The sequence below is a fragment of the Triticum aestivum genome, chromosome 6B (genome assembly GCF_018294505.1).
Source record: "Triticum aestivum cultivar Chinese Spring chromosome 6B, IWGSC CS RefSeq v2.1, whole genome shotgun sequence".
Taxonomy (NCBI): Eukaryota; Viridiplantae; Streptophyta; class Magnoliopsida; order Poales; family Poaceae; genus Triticum; species Triticum aestivum.
The window spans coordinates 62645800-62651799 of NC_057810.1; positions in this window are offsets into that span (position 1 = coordinate 62645800).

A 6000-nucleotide genomic window follows, 5' to 3' on the forward strand; every position below is an offset into this window, starting at 1 on the left:
AAAAGACGCTCCAAGACTTGCACATAATGCATGAACGAAATGAATTCAAAAACATACCGATACTTGTTGAAGAAATAGGGGATGCCTTCCGGGGCATCCCCAAGCTTAGACGCTTGAGTCTCCTTGAATATTTACTTGGGTTGCCTCGGGCATCCCCAAGCTTGAGCTCTTGCCTCTCTTCCTTTTCCTCATATCGAGACATCCTCAATTAGACACTACATCCACACAAAACTTCAACAGAAAACTCGGTAAGATCCGTTAGTATAATAAAGCAAATCACCACTTTAAGTACTGTTGCAAACCAATTCATATTTTGTTTTTGCATTGTGTCTACTGTAATATAATTTTTACATGGCTTAATCCACTAATATAAATTGATAGATTCATCAAAACAAGCAAAGTATGCATCAAAATCAGAATCTGTCAAAAACAGAACAGTCTGTAGCAATCTGAACATCCACCATACTTCTGGTACCCCAAAAATTCTACCAAGAAACATAAACAAGTTGTATAGCAAGATAGTGCAAAAGGAATCAGAACCAATTTACGTTCCAGTTAAAAATTTAAAATCGCGCACTACAGCCAAAGTTTCTGTCCTGCACCGTACAAACCAACAAGCATTGTAAACATCCTAAAGGCAAACCTTGGTACATTATTTTTATAATACAATGGAATTGTACAAGGGGATAATTATTTTTGTTGAAAAGTTTCTGTAATCAAGATTCACAAAGTTTCCGTGAGCATGAACAAAGTTCAAGGCTAGCTCCCACTTCAACAATGCTTGTCTTTCTCACTTTCACTTTCCTTTTTTGAAAAAGCTTTTAGGTTCCCCTCTTTTTTTTTGTGTTTTTAAACTATATGAAAGCACTCAACAGAAATAAATGACTCTCTAAAACTTATGGGTTGTCTCCCTGGCAGCGCTTTCTTTAAAGCCATTAAGCTAGGCATTTAGTGCTCAAGTAATGAATCCACCCGGATCCCAAGGTATATCAAAGCCAATTTTAATTAACAATGATTTGTAATTTAATAGTGAGAACAAAGTAACATATATCATGCAACAACAAAGTCTAACTCTCTTCCTATGCATCATCATGTCATAAAAGAACAATTCATGCACACCAAGTAAAGGCCAATGCATAGTATAAGCAGTTTCTTGCAATTCTATCGTGTTGGAAACATAGAGAGGTGGAGATATAGTTCCTCTCTCATAATAATTGCAAGTAGGAGCAGCAAGCACATGCATATTACATTCATCAAAATCATCATGCGCAATCATAAAATGCAACCCATCAACATAATCCTTAATAAGCACAAACTTCTCCGATATAGAGTAGTCGGGAGAATTCAAAAGGATAATAGGACTATCATGCGTGGGTGCAATAGCAACAATTTCATGTTTAACATAAAGAACTATAGCAAGTTCATCTCCATAAGCATAATTCATATTGGCATCTTGGCCACAAGCATAGCAAGCATCATCAAAAGGGGATATTTCAAGAGAATTAACGGGATCATAGCAATCATCATAGCAATCATCATAGTAATCATCATAGCAATCATCCTTCGGTAAGCACGAAGGGAAATTAAACAATGTATGAGTTGAAGAGTTACTCTCATTAGAAGGTGGGCATGGGTAGCTAATCCCCTCTTCCTCCTTTTGTTCTTCGCTCTCCTCATCATCTTTTTCATCGAATGAGCTCACAGTTTCATCAATTTCTTCTTCCATAGCTTCCTACAAAATATTAGTCTCTTCTTGGACAGCGGAGACTTTCTTCATAAAAACATTAATATAATAATTGTATTCATAATTTTCATAGCAATATCTAAGTATAGCAAGATTTTCAGGCCTATAACCAAAGCTTCATACTTTTCAAACAAAGCTTCAATTTCATAAGCAGCCTTAAAAGCAACAAATTCTTCTATTTGTTCCACATCATAGTAATCATATATACCATTAGCATAAGAAGCTAAGGTTTCATTATCATTAAATTTGCATGAAAAGGGAAGGTGTGGAGCCTCCATCCTAGAGCAACAAGTAATATCATATCTCAAGCATAGATTCCAGGCATACCAACGCAACATAATAAATTGATCCCATAATAGTTTCCCTTTTGGTGTCGAGCGATAATCCCTAAAGTATTCACGTTGATCCAACGTGTCTCCCATTATAAATTTGAATGGGATTTTCTCAGGATTATCAAAGTAGTACACAATATCTTTCGCATAATGAGAATCGAGGGTTTTAGGAGTTACCCCATCCTCATGAGTAGCAAGTACAGCTAATTTTTTGGTATTTTGCGTTCCATATCCATAACTAAAGATAGAGAACAACTAAGAACAGCAAATAAAAATTACTTTAGTGATAAACCAAACAAGCACACACGAGAATATTCACCCCACGCTATGACTCCCCGGCAACGGTGCTAGAAAAAGGTCTTGATGACCCTCAAGTATACGGGATAGTTGTAGCCTCTTTCGATAAGTAAGAGTGTCGAACCCAGCGAGGAGCTAAATGTAGAATAGATACTCTCTCAAGTCCTATCTGCCACTGATACGACTCTATGCACGCTTGACGTTCGCTTTACCTAGAACAAGCATGAAACTAGAAGTACTTTGTAGGTGTGATAGGATAGTTTTGCAAGAAAGTAAAGAGCACGTAAACATAAACTAGGGGCTGTTTAGATAAAGAAGCAATAAAGTAAATATAGCGAGTGTGGAAAAGTGGTGGTAGGAGTTGTGAAATTGTCCCTAAGCAATTGACTACGTTACTAGACCGGTAATCACTATTGCAATTCTATTTGAGGGAGAGGCATAAGCTAACATACTTTCTCTACTTGGATCATATGCACTTATGGTTGGAACTCTAGCAAGCATCCACAACTACTAAAGATTCATTAAGGTAAAACCCAACCATAGCATTAAAATATCAAGTCCCCTTTTATCCCATACGCAACAATCCCCTTACTCGGGTTTGTGTTTCAGTCACTCATGCAACCAACTATAAGCAAATCATGAACGCATTGCAACACCCTACAACGGGAATCCCTCACACTTGCGCGACATGGAGGGAACCATAGGACAGCACCAATAATAAAACATGCAACTCAAATCAATCATAGCAATTCATCAATCACCGATAGGACAAAGGAAATCTACTCAGACATCATAGGATGGCAACACATCATTGGAAAATAATATGAAGCATAAAGCACCATGTTAAAGTAGAGGGTACAGTGGGTTGCGGGAGAGTGGACCGCTGGATATAGATGGGGGAAGGTTATGGAGATGTTGGTGAAGATGGCAAAGGTGTTGGTGAAGATCGCGGTGATGAGGATGGCCCCCCGGCGGCGTTCCGGTGCCATCGGAAGCAAGGGGGAGAGAGCCCCCCTTCTTCTTCTTCTTCCTTGACCTTCTCCCTAGATGGGAGAAGGGTTTCCCCTCTGGTCCTTGGCTCCCATGGCTTGGGAGGGGCGAGAGCCCCTCCAAGATTGGATCTATCTCTCGGTTTCTGCGTTCTCTATTTCTTCCCCTTCACTGTTTCCTTTATATCTGGAGATCCGTAACTCCGATTGGGGTGAATCTTTTGCCCAGATTTTTCTCGTAAAATTAGCTTTCTTGCGGCAAAACAAGAGCGTCAACCGCCTTACGGGTGGCCCACGAGAGTCCAGGGTGCGCCTGCCTCCCTGGGGCGTGACCCCTATCTCGTGGCCGCCCCGGACACCGTTTCGCATTTATTCTTCCTTCGGAAAATCTCAAATATTCCAAAATAATTCTCCGTCCATTTTTATCCCGTTTGGATTCCATTTGATATTGGTTTTCTGCGAAACATAAAACATGCAACAGACAGGAACTGGCACTGGGCACTGGATCAATATGTTAGTCCCAAAAATAGTATAAAAAGTTGCCAAAAGTATATGAAAGTTGAAGAATATTGGCATGGAACAGTAAAAAATTATAGATACAACGGAGACGTATCAGCCACACATGGGCCGGAAGTTAAAACAGGCTGGAATCATATTGGATGGCCCAGATGACGCTACTGGTCCTAATTCGGATAGGGCATAACGGGCCCTGGGTTAGCAGGCTGTAAATGGGCTATATGCTAACAAGCCGTTAACAGGCTTTCCGTGGGCCAGCCCGCCACCTGTTGACCAAGTCAAATGGGCCGGCCTTTTCACAGGAATGGGCCTTTGTTGGGCCGTGACACGTGTCGCCGTATCATAGGCGTCTTTGGTCCAATGAGCGGATGACATCTGTCCCAACGGTGAGCCGACACGTGTTTCCTCCAACCAATGATGATTTTACACGTGGAAAATCCCCATTGGTCGGGGCTGTTAACGGGTTATCGGACCCAAAACCCGACCCGATAGCTTAACGGCGTTCCGTTACGGTGGATGCCACGTGTCGGTCACCCTTGACTAAAGCACTTCTGTGACGCACGATTTATCGTCATGGAAGTGGACACTTCCGTGATGATAATTTTGGTAATGTCATGGAACACTTCTACGACAACATAGGTATGACTATCGTGATTCTGTCATAAATTTGTCATGGATGTACATGCATGACAAAAAACGCGACCTACTGTGACAAACACGTATCATCACGGAAGTGTATTTTTTTGTAGTGATGTATATCACATATACCTTTGTTCACCTTGCCATCCTTCTTATTCGCCAAATACTTGGGGCAATTCCGCTTCCATTGACCAGTCTGCTTGCAGTAGAAGCACTCAGTCTCAGGCTTAGGTCCAGACTTGGGTTTCTTCTTTTTGAAGTTCCCCTTCTTCTTCCCTTTGCCTTCGACCTCCCACCGTAACCGGGAACTCCCCGAAATTTTCCTCGCCCTCGCTTCTACCATGGTTTTTTCTGTCATGGATGGCCCAAAGAATGTCATGCAGCTGTGTCTCCGGCCCGCCCAGGACGAAAATCCCATTTTCTGTCATGATTTTTTCTCATAGAAGTATGAGCCCACCACATCTATCATGATACCGGGTTTTGTCACAATTATCGTCATAGAAGTGTCATATGTATGACAATTTTTTTTCATTTGGCCCAAAATGTCACGAATGTGTCTTTTTTTGTAGTGTATGTCTTATGATCCGACAACCCGAAGTGACAATAATCGAGATACTTCTCGGTGATGACCGTAGTTTGAGGAGTTCATGTATTCACTAAGTCCTAATGCTTTGGTCCAGTACTCTATTAAAAGGAGGCCTTAATATCCCTTAGTTTCCATTAGGACCCAGCTGCCACGGGAGGGTAGGACAAAAGATGTCATGCAAGTTCTTTTCCATAAGCACGTATGACTATATTCGGAATACATGCCTACATTACATTGATGAACTAGAGCTAGTTCTGTGTCACCCTATGTTATAACTGTTACATGATGAACCGCATCCGGCATAATTATCCATCACTGATCCAATGCCTACGAGGTTTTCACATATTGTGCTTTGCTTATTACTTTACGATTCCTACTATTACAATTACTACAAAACTGCTACTATTACTTTTGCCACTGTTACCGTTATTTCCATACTACTTTGCTACCAAATACTTTGCTGCGGATACTAAGTTATCCAGGTGTGATTGAATTGACAACTCAACTGCTAATACTTGAGAATATTCTTTGGCTCCCCTTGTGTCGAATCAATAAATTTGGGTTGAATACCCTACCCTCGAAAACTGTTGTGATCCCCTATACTTGTGGGTTATTAGTAATGAATCTTGGGGCGCCCGCTCTTCTTCGACATATTTCTGGTGCCTGCTTGGAGTTTGTGGAAGGAAAGAAACAACAAATATTTCAGAAGAATTGCTCCAAGCACCGATAGCTAGATGAGGAGATTTAAGGAGGACTTTGGCCTCCTCCAACATCGGACTAAGGGTGCTCACCCTGCCTTCATTTCTTCTTTTATTTCTGATCTACACTAAAAGTAGATCTTTCTCTTCCCCTACCTAACCCAAGCTTGTCTGGGTTGGGAGGAACTTGTTTGTAAAA